The 17,891-nt window shown below is 40.5% G+C and overlaps 1 long non-coding RNA gene across 1 annotated transcript in view; it reads left to right on the top strand.

Annotated features, from left to right (window-relative positions):
- The first annotated feature begins 9,262 nt into the window (after window positions 1-9,262).
- Window positions 9,263-17,891, top strand: part of LOC114565173 (uncharacterized) — a 43,129-nt gene continuing 34,500 nt past the window's right edge. Inside the window, exon 1 of the long non-coding RNA XR_003693884.1 lies at window positions 9,263-9,344. This is a non-coding gene — a long non-coding RNA (uncharacterized LOC114565173). The remainder of the gene's footprint in view (window positions 9,345-17,891) is intronic.

Below are 17,891 nucleotides of genomic sequence, written 5' to 3'. Positions count from 1 at the left end.
TCAGATACCTTATTAGGGGACCACTAAGGTCTATATAAAAGCATCCAAAGAGCACCATGTCATGGGACCTTTAAAGGAACACGCCGACTTATTGGGAATTTAGCTTATTCACCGTAACCCCCAGAGTTATACAAGTCCATACATACCCTTCTCATCTCCGTGCGTGCTGTAATGCTATCTGACGGCTCCAGCGGCATCAGGCCAGCACAGGAGATGCAGGTGAATGGTTCCAGTAATCCTACTGCTCCCAATAAGTGACAAAATAACGCCAACATGTTCCTATTTACATGTTGTGATTTGTAGAGTCACAGCGTGTACAAAAAACAACGTAACATGAGACACAGCCGTCTTCTAACTGTAAACAAACCGGGAACTATATTCTCAGACAGGCTTGCTGCAAGCATATCACTCCGCCCAAGTACTATATTCTTCCGCCTGAGAATATAGTTCCCGGTAACATGTTGGCATTATTTTGTCACTTTTGTCACAATTCGGAGCAGTAGGCTAGTTGGAACCAGTTACCTGCAGGATCTGTGCTTGGCTAAGCTAATGCTGGAACCGTCAGACAGCCTTACAGCACGCACGGAACGCATATTAATGTTAAAAAACCTCATAAAGTGAAATTTTCATGCCATGGGACCTTTAAGTATAACAAATGACATCCCTTCTTTCGAGTAACTCAAACTGACACAGATTATACACATAGTTGATTTACTTTTTCCAGAGATATGCTTCTTTTGGTGTCTGTTGTGGATAAACAAACATGACTACATACAGTAGATGTATCATGTAAAAGTTGCTCTTACAGTTTTTTACAATTGCTTACACACTAAAATTAAAACTTTCCCACAATTAGCAAAACCTTACACTCAAGGAGCAAAACACTGGCCTAGATCTGCACAACTGTAAGCACATTGTCAGCTTCACACTTTTTGCAAAACATCACACACAGTCATTTGCAAAACACTAAACACACTTGTATGCATTTGACACAGACATTTATCGTGATGTCATTTTCTTGCAATTTTAAAGCAAGGGCTTTCAAATGAACACACCCATGAACCAATGCCACCAGGTATGAAAACACATGATTGCTTAATTGTAGACACACCAATCAGGTTTAAGCACTACATAAAATGCAGCAGGTAAGTTCACCTGCCTTCAACCAAAATGGAAGGAGTCAGAAGAAGAATACTGAGAGTGAGAGGGGGAATCCACAGAGGAGGAGAAGGAGGTAGAGGAAGAGGCCCAGCCAGAGGTACAGGCCGAGGTGGAGGGAGAGGGAGAGGGAGAGGAAGACCTGAAGCCGGAGAATATGCTCAAAGAAGAAGAGGACCAAATGTATCAAATGAAAGTCACGCAACACTAGTGGACCATGTTGTGAACCACGGATTGACGCTGAGGGAGGCTGGACTAAGAGTTCAGCCAAATCTTAGTAGATATACAGCGGCATCTGTCATGAGGACATTTCGACAAGGAAACAGGTAAAAGAAAATCTGTCTACACTTACAGTAATTAGCTGCTCATTGTTTGCACCATATAAGACCTTTTGATACCCCTCCCTGTGACATTTGAGGATTGAGAGTCGAGAACGACAAGGAGGAAGCGGGGCCCATATTCACACGAGGGTTTAGGATCTGCGGCCCCAGGCTCAGGTACCCCTCATTGAGGCCATGGAGGACGCCTGTGACCAAGTCAACGCCGCAGCTTTGCAAGGATGGATTCGACATTCAAGGCGGTTGTCTTGCCAATGAAGATATATCGCCTGTGATGTTGATGAAATTCTCTGGTCAGATCCAACTAGGCGTAGAGATAATGTCTTTGCTGTACCTTTTCAGATCATTTTTTTATTTGTTGTTGTTTTTTTTGTGATTGTAACCTGTACTGGATACCGTATGTTATGTTTGTCTGTTGTTTGCTGAGCTAACAGTGTTATGCACACTACTGTAGTAGCATGAAAACTTGTGATTCTCCATGTTGACATGTTGACTGATTTGGGTATATGGAGAGAAATAAATGGTATTTTCCTCAGTCTGCAGCATTGGTCTTGTGTAGTGTTTGGTGAACTTATTGTAAATTTGCACTTTCTCTGTGTACTTCATTTATAGTACTCTAATCACTGAGAAGTAGAATTGCTAAAAGTGTTTTAGGTTAGCAACAGCAGTGTGTATCTGGTTCAAACTTAATTAAGTCAAATGAAACGTGTGCGTTTCATATGGTGTGTTTTGAAAAAGACGGTCCCTGTTTTCCAAATTGTGCTTAAGCAATTGAAAAAAACTGTAACAGTATATCATAAGTTGGTGTCTTCAAAATAAAAACTTTTCTTTAGTTCAGTTACCAGGTGACTGTATCCATGGTAACAGAACAGCCAACATGTAACAATTTAAGGCAGGCATTGTTCACTTGTGTTACCGAATCTGAATTACTGAGTGGAGGAGTGAGGCAGCACCTACCATACTAAAGCCATAAGGATAGTAAACAATGTTTGATATCTGGAACACAATAACAATTTATTTATTTTTTTATTCGAAAACATAGAAATTCAGAAAAGAGGTTGAATTTAAGACGGCACAAACAATGTACAGGCAAGAAATTATTCACTTTCTGGCGATGTACAAAAACATTTTCTTGGACAGAAAATATAGATTGTGGGAAAACTTAATTTGAAACTACTTTGTCTTCGCAACAACCTTAAATGTATGTGCGTATCAATTTGTTGGGTGATTTACTGGAATGGACTGGAGGAAGAAATCAAACAAAGTAAAAATAGCAGACGGTTTAAAAAAAAAAATTTGCAAGTTAGGCTACAGAAATGAGGAAGGGGAATGTATGGTATGCTAATGGTGATATTGTTGATGGTTTTCTTTTCTTATTTCACATTGTTGATTATATTGTTGTGAAAATGGAAGCTGGGGGGTATTTTGATAGATTAAATCAGTATAGAATAGGGGTCGGACTGGACAAGCAGGTTGCTTTTTACTACTTTTTGGACAGGAAATGTTAATTTATCCTTTGGCCAAATCTAGTGGCAATGCACAGATCTGTCACTGAAAAATAGGGTTGAAAGTAACAAACTGCACCAGTTTTTACAGACAGTGTTTCAATGTACTCCAAACATAAATGTATGCCATCAGAATAATTGGAAGGATGTGATAATCACATAAGAGTCGACACAAAGTAATCATAATGTGTGCTTTCTGGTTTGATTTCTCCACAGCATACTTTCCCAATGCAACACAGTGACAGCAGTAAACTTTTTCAAATCACTCAACTGCTAATTCAGCGGCATTACTACACAATACTGTATATTATTATTCAACTGAAGTAACAACATTAAAATGTCCCACTCCTACAGGGAAACATGCTCACTTGATGGAACATGCCGACTTATTGGGACTTTAGCTTATTCAGCGTATCCCCCAGAGTTAGATAAGTCCATACATACGTTAGAACGATTAGAAGATGGCGGTGTCTCATGTGACCTTGTTATTTGTACACGCTGTGACTATACAAATCACAAGATGTAAATAGGAAAAAGTTATTTTGTCACTTATTGGGAGCAGTAGGCTAGATGGAGCCGGTTACCTCCAGGATCTGTGCTAGGCTAAGCTAGCGGTGGGTGCGTCAGACAGAGTTACGACACGCACAGAGATGAGAAGGGTATGTATGGACTTGTCTAACTCTGGGGGATACACTGAATAAGCTAAAGTCCCAATAAGTTAAATCAGGCCTGGTTCCTTTTTCCTTGAATGCACAGGTCTAGACAGGTGAGCCGTACACCTTAACTACAGCCCTGTGATGGCCATGTTTGCCATTTTGCCTTAGATGAACATACTTAATATGAAAAATAAGCTGACGTTTAATTTCCATACATATCCTTAACAAAAGCATTGAAAAACGTTTTGTTTGCCACTGATTTTGATCATGTATTGGTTTTATTCTATTTAGCTTTTTTTTTTTTTTTTCTTTTTTATTCTACTCTTTAAAGTATGAATTGTCTTTTTGTTGAAAGGTACTATACTAATACACTTGTCTTGTCTTGTCTTGTCTTAACACAGGCTAACTTGTAAAGTATCGTCATATGATCTTGTATTATTTATATTTTTGGTGTACGTGTATGTATAATATCAACAACAATTATATATATAATATTCTATATATATAGTATTCTATTACTAATAACTAACTTTCTACAGTATCACACATTGACGTCAGTCAATACATTTGCTGCCATCTTGTGGCTCAATAAGCTGTGACATTCACTGCTTATTTGGGATTACCTAACATAGACTATGGCTATATGGTTTAGTGTCAGGAATTAAGTTTTTTTCAGTCACAGATGTACATCAGGTCAATTTCTTCTCTCAAAACAACAACACTTGTCTTTACAGGGTGAGAATGTGATATAATCTGTTGCTTACTAGCTTTTTTTCAGAACTTCCATCCACAATTTATGGTCTTCCTTCAGAACTTGGGTCACATGATAATCGTCCATCATCGTCCTCACTGACAAGATTGCTGTGCTCTGTATACAAGGCTCCCCACCACTGAGCTTTGTTGCTGTAAGTGATGGTTACAATGCTTCGGGAACAAGGTGGAACTTGTGTTGATCTGGCAAATTTCTGGCAAGAAGCTATTATTTAATTTAATTAGTGTCTATTATGCGCATATTGCTGATTCGGATAATCTGCACCACTTGGTGGAGGAATTGGGGGTCCTGTTTTCCACCGTTAAATTTGTATTAACAAATGTTGGATGGTTTTCTCTGTAGTTTACACTTCATAGTTCATTTTCTCTGTATTCAGTTTATGTTGCACACAATACTTATGCACATTACATTTATATTACAACTACATAATATAACAGATTTATTTTTTTACATTTGTTTCACAACATGTAAAAAAGAAAAAAGAAAACCATTCTCAATGTGATGTTACAAGAAAGAACATCAATGACGACACAAAGCTTTTTTTTCATACATCATAGTCATAGTTTATTCAGTATTTATGATAGGTCATTTTTATTTGACCAAAGCTGTTTTCAAGTGGCCGAAATGGGTTTCTTCAGGAGGGTGGCTGGCGTCTCCCTTAGAGATAGGATGAGAAGCTCAGCCGCTGCTCCTTCGCGTCGAAAGGAGCCAGTTGAGGTGGTTTGGGCATCTGGTAAGGATGCCCCCTGGGTGCCTCTGTTCCAGGCACGTCCAGCAGGGAGGAGGCCTCGGGGAAGACCCAGGACTAGGTTGAGGGATTATATCTAACCTGGCCTACGCCTCGGGATACCCCAGTCAGAGCTGGTTAATGTGGCTCTGGAAAGGGAAGTTTGGGGTCCTCTGCTGGTGCTGCTCCCACGGCGACCCGACACCAGATAAGCGGACGAAGATGGATGGATGGATACAGCTGTTTTCATTGACCTCTACTTTGTTGCTTTGGTCTGAATAAGTGGATAACCAGTCACTTAACTGACTCTGGTCTGTTGGTCTTGATTGACAGAAGTGGCATAATGAATTAATTATATAATTGAGAAATGGTGTTGTGGAAAAGATTTTGGAATAAGACAATAAAACACAACTAGCAAAATAAAAATGAAATGCAATAAACTGTTATAGTCAAAAAGTGTTGCTGAAATAGTGACATATCAGAGACTGAAATCTAAACGTGCTTGTACTATAGTTACATAATGATGGATGTGGTGGTGGGTCAATATAGTGAACTGTAGATATGGACATTATGACTCAGGTCTGTCAAGTCAGATTTTAGTGGCCTCAAATCCACCGACATAGACACACACGTTAGCACGTTTTTAGAAAAGCAGCCTTTTGTTGGCTAGAGGGCTGAAGAGGTTCAGGATCAGTCTGTCTTAAGGTTCTGTATAGGATCCACTATGTCCTGCAGATGATCTGAGACAGTCTCCTGTCTATCCTGCCCCCTCCCTCTCTCTCTCTTGCTCTCTCTCTCTCTCTCTCTCTCTCTCTCTCTCTCTCTCTTTCTCTCTCTCATCAGGCAGTTCCAGGGCATTCACAACTTTACTTCAGGTGAATCCTGCTCCACATAATGAAGTGCTAATTGCAGTGTGAACTGTTTAATCATTAGCACTTCTTTAGCTAAATACACCACTTCATTTACCAACCCTACTGTCATCAAAGGGTAAACACTGCATCCTGAAAGGATGTGCTATAAATGAAAAGTAAATTTGACATGTAGGAATTTAGTGTGCCAAGGAAAATGATTGTGATGTTAAATGAGGGTGGTGGTGGACGGTTGTTTTGGTTGGAATCTAAATGTATGTCTGCTGGTACTGTACAGGTACACCTGGAATATATTATATTACATTATATTTATTTAGCTGATGCTTTTATCCAAAGCCACTTCAAATAACTTAATTCAACCATATGGATACAACCCACAAATAGCAAGAATCACACAAGTGCATCAACTTCATCAAATATGCTGAACTGCGTTAAGTGCTGCATTTAAAAACAATAGGAGATGGAGTAAGAGTTATGGGAAGTTAAGGTGCAGTATAAAAAGATGAGTTTTCAGTCTGTGACGGAAGATGTGTACATTTCTGCTGTCCTGATTTCCATTGGGAGCTCATTCCAATATTGCGGAGCCAGGACAGCAAACGTTTGAAAGTTGTGATTTTGTTTAGCTAGAGTGGATGGGTTGGGGTGTATGGTTTGACCATGGCCTGGATGTAGGATGGGCCAGACCAGGGACAAGACAGATTTAGTTTAGGGTCATCTGCATAGATGTGGTAGGAAAAGCCATGTGAGTAATTAACAGAGCCAAGTGACTTGGTGGAAAGAGAAAATAGGAGGGGTACCCAGAACAGAACTCTGAGGGACTCCAGTAGTGAAGCTACAAGGTTCAGTCCCAGATTCTCTCCAATCTCTCCTTAGTTCATAATTTAGAGAGAGGATTGAAAAGGAAGTTAAAATAGGAGACAGAGCGTGGGGAAATGAGTAGTGTATGTCATCTATCTTTTTATTTTACAAAGTACAAATCAGAGGTCTGCGGACTAGTTTTTTTGTTTATGTCTTTTAACCACATCTTACAGTCAGAAAAAGAAAGAGCATGACTTTTCATGCCCAGACAATACAATTTCTTGTTGTTTTAAATCAGAGAAAGATGCCTCAGTCATACAACCTAGTCTTGAGATGTAGGGAGCATACTGAATTCCCAGGGAGATAGAGATGCATGAAATATTTCTAAACATCATATAGGCTAGGAGGATAAATCTGCCCCTTGATGCAAAGTGTGTCTGTTGCCTAAAGAAAATACTACAGTTAAAAATAATTAATGCCAAGTACTTTTTCTTTTTTTGGTTTATGTCCCCCAAGTTTGTGACAAAATTATCGGTTTGCATTAAATATTTATTATTGGGGTTTGTACACATGGACATGAATACATGAATTGAAATGAATTAAGTTATTCCATTTCTGGTCTTACAAGCGACATGTCGAAGAAACGTCTTCACTTTCCCTAAGTTGGATGAATCGGCCAGAGTGAAGTCCGTTGCAGTAACACAATTCTACTTCCATTTTGCTTCAAAATAAAATCCTTATTTCCAAATTAAGCATGTATCTGTCAGAAAGAAATAATACTATTTTTCAACCAAAGCTGAATTGACACTTTAATTTGAACTAAAATGCAAATGCATTTGGTAATATGCACCACTAAGGGACAATGTGAACTAAAGTGATAGGGCCTTGGTAGGTGGCTCCTGCATTTTTCCCTAATCTTAAGGCAAACGGTCTTGTAGAGGGATCTTGTGTCATTGTTGATGTCAGGCTACAAATGTAGTTGACTACCTTTTATTATTTTACTTGATATTGTGCTTACATGGTCAATTTCGTTTTACTCAAATTACCACAAACTAATGGACACAGCAAACCTGGAGCAGGAAGTATCGGAGTACAGTTGTACTGTACATCACTCACAATAATCATGTGTAACCATACTTCTCTTTCAATTTTGTGAAGGTTTATAGAAATTCATGTTGAAGGCTATAGGTAGGCTATGCTGTTATTAACAGGCCTGTTTCAAACAAATTGCACTAGGCCTATGTGTCAACGTATTATCCTACATGAGACAAATCTGGTAGGCTACGTGCTACATGTTGGTCCCCTGGAGGATTGATCTTACATTACCACACCTCAGGCTGCATCCACACTACTACTACGTTTTGAAACAAAAACGATCTCTGTCCACACAAGAGTTTTAACTCCAGTAGCCGAGCTAATTTCTGTCCATATTAACCATGGATGGATGTGAGCACACAGGTGGGTCCACCTGCTAAGCAGGGTCTTAAGGCGGGAGCTACCATTCACTAATGTTTTACTCCTTTAATCCCGGAACATCAAGGTGGTGGAGCAGTGGCAGAGATGTGTGCCTATTGCCCCCTGCAGCCAGCACTAGGATCCTTGCTTTCCCCATCCATTGTCCTTTCTTCTAAGCCAGAGCCAGAAGCTCCCTTCAGAGCCAGAAGCTCCCTTCTGCCTGGATGTATTATAAGATTATATTAAGACGTCTGACAAGTGACAAACCATATCACATGACGATTTGCATACAATGGGCATGTACGTGCCGGTGTAAACAAGAAGCAGATTGTCCGTTACTCTGCGGGTGAAAATCTGTATAAATTGAAAATACAAAAAAATACTTTGGAGAAAGAACAACAATGGTGAAAAGTAAGACAAGTGATGTAGGCCTATTATAAATAGATATTGAATACGTTATGTGTTTAAGCACATAGAGAATGTCATTTGATCAGTTCGGTTTATTTGTCAATCCTTCAATTCCATACCCAGCTAACAATTTTTGGTTCCCTGAAGGTTAGTTTTTGGTTCCCATGGAAAGTTTTCCTGACGTTTAGGGAACGTTAGTTTTTGGTTACATCTAACGTTCTCAGAACGTTCCCAGAACGTTCGCCTAACGTTGCAACCTTTAGAGAACGTTTCCCTACTTTATTTCTGCCTGATGTCACACTAGAACTGTCTGCTTTTATTTTGTAAAGCAAAATCGCCTGCTTTTCTGGCTAACCTTGGTCAACTTGCTGCAGTTCACGGACCACAGGCTTGTGCCACTTTCTCACACACACACACACACACACACACACACACACACACGCACGCACACACACACACACATGCACGCACGCACACACACACACACACACACACACACACACACACACACACACACACACACACACACACACACACACACACACATTCCACCAGTGACTCTCTGTTGTGATCGCCTTGCTTCCAGAAACGGACGTGCTTTTGGATTTAGCAGCCGGTGCTTGGTCCAGCGATGGTGTGAAGACCTGATCCGGTAAAGGTAAGCTGAGCATTAAACCGTGTATTGACACATTCAGGTTCGAGCGCTTGATGGGTTCAGAATTCAACAGCTTATCAGTACGACCGCTGCCTGTTGATGAAATGACTCACACCGGTAAGAAAGGACCACCGGTGATGAAACGTCCCTCAAAAAAAACGGTGTTTTGCAATGTTACAGCCATATCATTAACGACCGTACGATTCACGTTAATTTTGCTTTAGGCTGCATTGGCGTTAACGGAAGCCTCAGCAGCTGCAGCCCTTTATTACGTGCCGTCTTCGCGCGTGGGGAGATTCATGCTGCTGTTGCCTTTCAAGTGTCTAGCTATTTAATATGGCCTTGCTAATTTACCTAAGTGTAACGCCACGTAATACCCCCATTGAAATATGACGAAAAATCTTCCGAGTGAGTCCTCAGAAATCCGTCTAAGAATCAGCTGGCATAACGCCCCATTCATTTAAATGAAAGTTAAAGTTTCTGGATTGATTGACGCTGTGTGATAGCTCGCTATATACTGCCCGGCTTAGTAAACATTTATTATTTATTAATTTTTGTTGTCGGAGAAATTAGTGATGACAAGAAGCCAAAGCATTTTCAACCGAGGCGCAGTGGTCACGTATGGCGAAAATTAGCAGGTTTTTTTTTCTTGACGGAGGTCTTGAATATAACCACCTAAGATAACAGAGGGTTTGCGTCAGTATGGCTTTAAAAGCCACACTACCGTACATGGTCGGAAAATGTGATGTGACATGACATACAGCCACCATAACAGGGGGTCCCCAAACATGCTGTAATACCTTCTTGATGCTGTCAGATTGAATGTGCTCATGCAGTACGGCACACTGGCACAGCTGGATGGAGGGGTTGCTATGCAGGAAAGACACAGAAAAGCACGCACGGTTCCCTACAGTGCCGAATAATTAGCCTGATCATATAGCCTTTGGATAAGAAGGTAAAAAAGGCTCATGTGATGATGTCAGAACCGAAGTGCTGTGTATACGTGGTGCAGTAATCTTCGGTTGGGGAGTGATGTGCACTCTGTATCTTCCGCCTCAGTGAGAAGTTGTGAGATCAGAGGAGCTTGCGTCAGTTGTCGCCCGTGGCTGTGAGGATGAGAGGACAGAAGAGCCCGGCGTGTTTCTAATTCAAGGAGACCAACTGGTAATGGTAACAGTGTGGGCAGAGTGTCAACTCGGGAAAGGATTGATTTTGTATTATTATATTCCCACTCAACATGTGAGGGAGACTCAGTTCGAGCCTGCAGTACATCACCTACCTTCATTTAGCTTTTCTTACAGGATGGACTTAGCGCTATGGCTTCCCATAATGCTCTGTATATCCCCAGCATTCAACATAATAATGTAGTCTTATTCCATTAATCCACGTCTATACAAAGTGATTCCTAACTTAAGTAAAGAGGGTCAAATACATTGTGTGTGGTGCGCCAATCAAGTCAAATCTATTTGTATTGGCATTTATTGCAACGATGGCAATAATAATATGACATCACAGGGCCACACGAGACGACACGCCTCCTAAAAACAGGCGAGAACAACTCAAACCAGTTTCCCAAGAAAACTGTCACAGTGAGCAGTGGACATTATTCAGAGTAAAGTGGGACATTTCCTTCTGAAAGGCAAGTTGCTTTTGAGTTTTTAAATGTTTTTTTTGTGTGTGTGTGTGCTGCTAGGACAATGACTCATTTGACAGAAATGTAATTACATACATTTTTATTTTTGTGTCATTGTTTCAGTTATTTATCGAGCAAACGCGACGGCTGCTTTATATTACAATCTAGATTACCCAATGAATATAATGTATCTTTAAATCTTCGTTAGAAAGTTGACATGATTGTCTGTTAGCACACACCTAATTCTTTGCTGACAACCCCAGCCTGAAATCCTTTTCTGGCTGTGCGCTTTCTCTTAAATAGTAGTGTATGGGGTAAAGTATCCCCAAACGAATATGCACGTGTGGGCATATTCCGACAGTGACAGTGTAAGTGAAGAACTAGATAGAGACAACTAAATGGAATAAATCAGAGAAGCGAAAAAAAAACGTTGTGTCCTGTTCTCTTTATTTATTTTATACTGTCCAACCAGTAAAACATGTCCTGTTCTGTAGACATGGTCCTTATTTATTTATTCATGTTGGACCAGTCCAATATGACCGTCAGTTGAAATAAACCTTGTGTTGTAAGAAAACTTGTTTAATTTGTTACAAATCTATTTGATGCGTTTTCCCATAACTTTTGTAATTTTACATATGTTTAAAAAATATTGACATTAATATTGATATCGCAATATTCATAATCGATATCGCAGTATCACATTTTGTCAATATCGTGCAACCCTAGTAGTATCCATCAAATGTTGAGCGCTCAAATTAACAGGCGATCTTGTAATGTTTCTCACGTGTTGCCTGCCTAACTCAGTAGCTGACCTCAGGGTTTGCCCGCGCCATCATGAAGGAAGATGGATTTGTGCTCATGAAGACAACGGATGAATGAGATGGATTTATGCTTATGAAGACAACGAATGAATGAGATGGATTTAAACTCATGAAGACAATGAATGGAAAAAAAAAAATAGCTGCGCTGATCACAGTAATCTGCTCTATGTTTAAGCTCTTTGGTTGCTTTTGGCTGCTTTCTGGAGTGCAGCTTCTTTTCGAGAACAGTTCGTCTCTGACCTTCTTCAAACTATTTCAATACATTAGCTAGTTGGTGAGTCACTCATGGTGTCAGAGTGATTTCCTGTTGCTACTTTCACAGCTCTTGGTTTTGATGTGCTGCCTAGACAACACATCTCGTGTGAACACAATGAGTCGCTGACACTTAGACTAATATGACACTACAAGTTCTGTCTGAACGGCCTGTTACTCCTCCACTCCTAGTTCCACTCCATTCGTGTTGTTTACTCATGGTACTATTTTTTGGGGCATTTTAGGCCTTTAATTGACAGGACAGATGAAGACTTGAAAGGTGACAGAGAGGGGGGAATGGCATGCAGCAAATGGCTTCAGGTCGGAGTCGAATCCGGTGCCTGGCTTTTTTTCACTTATGAAACATCCCCTTCAGACAACTGGGAATGGAGATATATGTTTAACTAATTGACAATATCTTATGCAGGGTTGCCATACATTATGGAAAAGTTGGAGCACTGTGCCTAGTTTTTACCAGTACTGAGAACAGCTGAAAAATAAGTGACATAAAGAGGAAAAAAAAGCTAAATATTTGGGGAATTTAATGTCACATTGTTATATTTTTCCTTTTTTGTGAATTAACAGTCAACTGAAAGGGCTGTGTTCAGCACACAGTGAGTGTCAAATGCTGGTTAACGAGTCAAACTGTTTGGAATGGGCAGCATTTTATAGGTTGTAAAACACTCTGATTGGACAACAGTGTCGTGATTTACATGGGGGCGTCCCAGGTTGCCTTCATTGTGTGAGATACTGTAACCTGCTCATTAAGCAGAGCAGGACACAGTTAAAACACTGCATGACAGGTTTAACTGAAAGAACCCCATGACGAATAAATGAAATCATTCATGTTTCAAACGTCACATCCCTGTCGGTGGTCATTTTAATTGGTACGGTTCTGTTCATTAGGTAGGACAAAAGTTAGTCCTTTTTTTAATTTGTTATCTGCCATCTCTTGAGCACTTGAAAGCGTGTTGGATTTTAATATATCCGACTATCTATAGTGGCCGTATCAGAAAAGACACTTGTTATACAGCAGTGCATGTTTTTGTCTTAAAATGAATCTCCTAAAAAGAGTGGGGACTTCTGTATGCTCTCTTCTATACTGTTTACACTTTAACCCACAGTGCAGTGGTTCCCAAGATGCGTGGTGTGTCCACGATAGGGGGCGCACATGACTAAACTGAAGATGAATAGACTTTTTTCACAACAGACATTGTGACTCGTCAAGTGTCACTGATAGCAGATTCATTTTGGGCATTTACGCCTTTAATGGATAGGAAAGCTGAGATATGAAAGGGGAAAGAGAGGGGGGAAGACATGCAGGAAACCATCACAGGTTGGACTCGAACGCTTGACCTTCTGCGTCGAGGAATAAACCTCTACATACGTGCGCCCCCTCTACCAACTGAGCTAACCGGCCACACTAATAGCATTTTTACAGTTTTTTTCAATTGCTTAAGCACAATTTTGAACATTACACTAAACACTACACACAATTAGCACAATCATACACCCAATTAGCAGAACACCTCAGACCCTTTGCAAAATGAAACACTCTTTCAAAAACTATACACTAATTTATAAAAAACATATTTTGTTACCATATGAAACGCACACGTTCCATATGACTTAATCCTCTTTGAACCAGATACACACTGCTGTTGCTAACCTAATGACAATGTGCTTACAGTTGTGCAGATCTAGGCCAATGTTTTGCTCCTTAAGTGTAAGGTTTTGCTAATTTTGGGAAAGTTTTAATTTTAGTGTGTAAGCAATTGTAAAAAACTGTAATAGCTGCATTGCAATAATCGATGGAATGGAGATACCTGCGATGACAAGTCAAAATGTCAGCCATGACAAAGGTCCAAGAATCTGATTTAGGGATCGGCTGATACTGGTTTTTAAAGGCCGACGCCGATTATTAGTAGTTAATGGAACCGATAACAGATATTTGGAATCAATATGCATTTACAGTGAAAATGAAAATCTTTAAGCCAAAATTAAGATTTTTCCTTTCATACTACTCGCTACAGTTGTCGCTCTTAACCGGTATTTTCCACCAGGCGCGTCTGCGCTGCGTTCCGGAGTCACCACGAGCAATCGCGGTCATTCAAGTCAATGCTTGATATTCTACCAGCCGCACCACGGCGCGTCCCAGAAGCATGCATGGTGCGGCTCTCCGCTCAGCTAAAGATACGCGCCAGGTCTGTTTTTTTGGGTACTGTTTGGATTTTTATGATTCTGATGCCGAACCGGTACTTTTAAAACGGTCTCCGATTCCTAAACCGATTCTTGAAAAGCTGAAAAATGACATAAAAGAAAGGCTCTTTTATAGATGTGGTAAGTGTAATATGCTTTTATGTCCGTTTTGGTGAGCCCAGAGGGAAAATATGGCATTTTAAAAGTAGCTTACATTTACGGTAGCTAGTTAACGGTAGACTACAGAGAAAGTGTGATATTTTACGTCCATTTCATAGCGACAGAGGGAAAATATTTCAGTCGACACATTAAGTGGAACCGAAATGTGGACAGAAATTTGCGTTCTAATCCGGTCCGATTCCTACCGGTTCCGTAGGAACAGTGAAATAAGTGAAACAGCGAGAGAATCCATTCAATTTACTAAAACACACCCCCCAATATCGTCTACGTCTCCCCTACAACACCACGGACGACGAGAGATTCATCCTGGAGGTGGAAAAATATAATACGACATCACAGATCCTTTTTATCGGGACAACGGAAGAAAAAAAGGCATGGAGTTTAACTGTAGGAGTACTTGGAGTGGAAGGTAGATATTAGTTTAATAGACACACGATTGTCCATATTTTACTAGTTGGGAGTGCGAACGGGTTGGATGCTGCAAGGTGTAAGGATTGGAGATCATTTTTCCGTTTGTTCTCTTTTCTGTGCATGCAGTCTCAGAAGTCCGATCCTCTCTCAGCGTTGTTATTGCAACAAAGGGAAAATTGGGCACCTTAATGTGGATGTCCAATCGGTACTAATGGTATTGGTAGTCTATTGAAGAAATCCCCAGTGTGTGCTATATTTACTAAGAAAACGAGTTCTACTGCTCGTGGAGCAGTGGCAGCTGTGTCTACATGTACCAGGATGCATTGCGCACGAGCGGCGACTTCGCTTAGCTCTCTTAGCTTTTTAGTAAAGAAAACAATCTCACAAAATGTTATGAAAAGAAAAGCTCTTACACCTAAAGAGAGAGATACATCCGTACACCTTCCGAATTCCAGTTTGTCTCTTTCCCTTAACTAATACTAGATACATTACCTGTTAACTCATTGTAAAGCCTTAATTCACTGAGTAAGATGTAAAAATATCTTTCTGCTGTCTCGGTTCCTCATTGGGCAGCGCTTGGTAAAAAGCGGCGTGTCGGCGGCTCTCGCTCCTTTGGAGGCAGGTTAATTGCTCTGCTGGTCTTAGTTCAGAGATGCTCACAAGTCTCTGTGCTAGAGTCCAAGTCAAGTCTCAAGTCTCTGAGCTAGAGTCCAAGTCAAGTCTCAAGTCTCTGAGCTAGAGTCCAAGTCAAGTCTCAAGTCTCTGAGCTAGAGTCCAAGTCAAGTCTCAAGTCTCTGAGCTAGAGTCCAAGTCAAGTCTCAAGTCTCTGAGCTAGAGTCCAAGTCAAGTCTCAAGTCTTTGAGCTAGAGTCCAAGTCAAGTCTCAAGTCTCTGAGCTAGAGTCCAAGTCAAGTCTCAAGTCTCTGAGCTAGAGTCCAAGTCAAGTCTCAAGTCTTTGAGCTAGAGTCCAAGTCAAGTCTCAAGTCTCTGAGCTAGAGTCCAAGTCAAGTCTCAAGTCTCTGAGCTAGAGTCCAAGTCAAGTCTCAAGTCTCAGAGCTACAAGTCCAAGTCAAGTCTCAAGTCTCTTGTGGTTATAATAAGTGTTGCATCACGTACAGCGACCCATCCAGGCTGCTTAGAACACTGCATAGCTATATATAAGGAATTCAAAGCATGCAATATGTTATTATGACTACTTTATCTATCAGCATACAGCATCAGCTTTGATTTTGGTATATAATCAGTGTAAACAGACTATTGCAACATTGATAAAAACACCAAGAATGCTTTACTTTTAAGTTAATATCTGTATTTTGCCTTGTAGCTTGAACATACAGTACAGTACAGACCAACAATTGAGGTTCTGAAGAAAAAGGACTCCCTTGTCTGTCGATGAATTATAATGAAAGGCCTTGGCTCCTATTGTGCTGGCTCTGTGGGGCCATAAGACCAAATATAGAAAATGTTATAACTCACAACACTAAAATTGACATAGTTCCTATTTAGTTCAAAACTGCAAAACATCACAGTGTAGCTAAATGCAAAACACTATTGCAACCAAATGAATTTTTTAACACACTACAGTGCACTTCCTTATGATAGAGAATCCTCAATTATTTGTTATATACTTAGTGGCAGATCCATGTAACACTGCCTATGCAACTAATCATACCTTATAAACTACTGTAAGTCAACACATCCCAGACTCTCAAACCAGTGTAACGTTATAACTAAATGAAACTGTAACGTTATTTGATCAACAATAATCCTGTAAGCTGTTTGCAGACAACCTTAATTATTAACGTGATGGCAGACAGCGGCACGTAAATGATTAACGTAACGTTAATCAACCACCACAAGTTTGGCAATTAAATAAACGCTCATTTATATTTGATAAGGAAGACAGTCGGAGTTAACCTCCCGTAACGTTAGGTCGTCGCTAAAGCAAGAAGAAAGCTAACCGTAGATGGTCAATGCTGAGCTAAACATGTTTACTCACCTATCAGGGTGCGTTTTCATATGCCTGATAAAATTAGATGTGGTTGAGCCAGAATCTTTTATCGTGATACCGCATATTTTGCATTGAGCGCTTCTTTTGTTTGGGCCGTCTTGTTTAAAGTTTTTGAACGCAAAACTTACAATGAATGGCACAGCAGCGGCCGGTGAATTTGAATTTGTTTGTTTGTTGTCCTCCAGCCAGCAATACGTACGTGTTACATAGGCAGGTTATAGGTAACGGAGGGAGGGGTATAGCCATTGGGAATAGACGTTTCCTAAAAATAAACATTGTTCACGAGTCCCGCAGCTCGAGTCCGAGTCGAGTCTGAAGTCTTTCGAGGACGAGTTTCAAGTCAAGTCTGAAGTCAGTGTGTGTGCGACTTAAGTCGCACTCGAGTCCGAGTCTCAAACTCGAGTCCCCATCTCTGTCTTAGTTGTCTTTTCCAGTTTATCTTCTGAATCCTGAAGAAGGTCTCCAGCACACCTCTGTCCAAGTACACATCCAGAAAACGCACATCCAGTCGTCGGTGACAGAATCCAGTGAAAACGTGGCGATGTTGTGCAGGTGATAGCAGTCGTTGCAGAGTGTTGTGTGGAACAACAGTTCTGTGTCTTTGGAGATGAAACTTATTGATTATTTATTTGGTCTAATGATTACTCGTGAGGATGTAAGGATATCCTTAAGCCTAGCCTATATATTTTTAAGTATTCTACAATAAGTACAGTAGTAGGACCTGGCTGTGACAGAAGTGTTTCAGGCTTCTTTGTTCTGATGTCACACTGCATTAGCTGTGCACAGTAAATAACAGGGTTGTCTTCTGGAAGGGCAGACCATGCAGGGCAACTGTATTGACTCCCAGTAGGTGATACATATCATTATACTTCCACCAACATGTGCAACAGTTGGCACCCACCACTGTAAGGTTTTCTGTGGCTTTTTGAGAATGTGGATTTGGTGGCGCTGCTCCGCTGGCGACCCAGACTCTTGCTGCTGCAGCTTTTATGTCTTTTTAAAGTTGTTATCATTATCAAGGCATTAGGGCTGCACCATATGAGG

Source organism: Perca flavescens, chromosome 12, assembly GCF_004354835.1.
Source record: "Perca flavescens isolate YP-PL-M2 chromosome 12, PFLA_1.0, whole genome shotgun sequence".
Lineage (NCBI taxonomy): Eukaryota > Metazoa > Chordata > Actinopteri > Perciformes > Percidae > Perca > Perca flavescens.
This window is presented reverse-complemented; position numbering and strand designations above follow the sequence as displayed.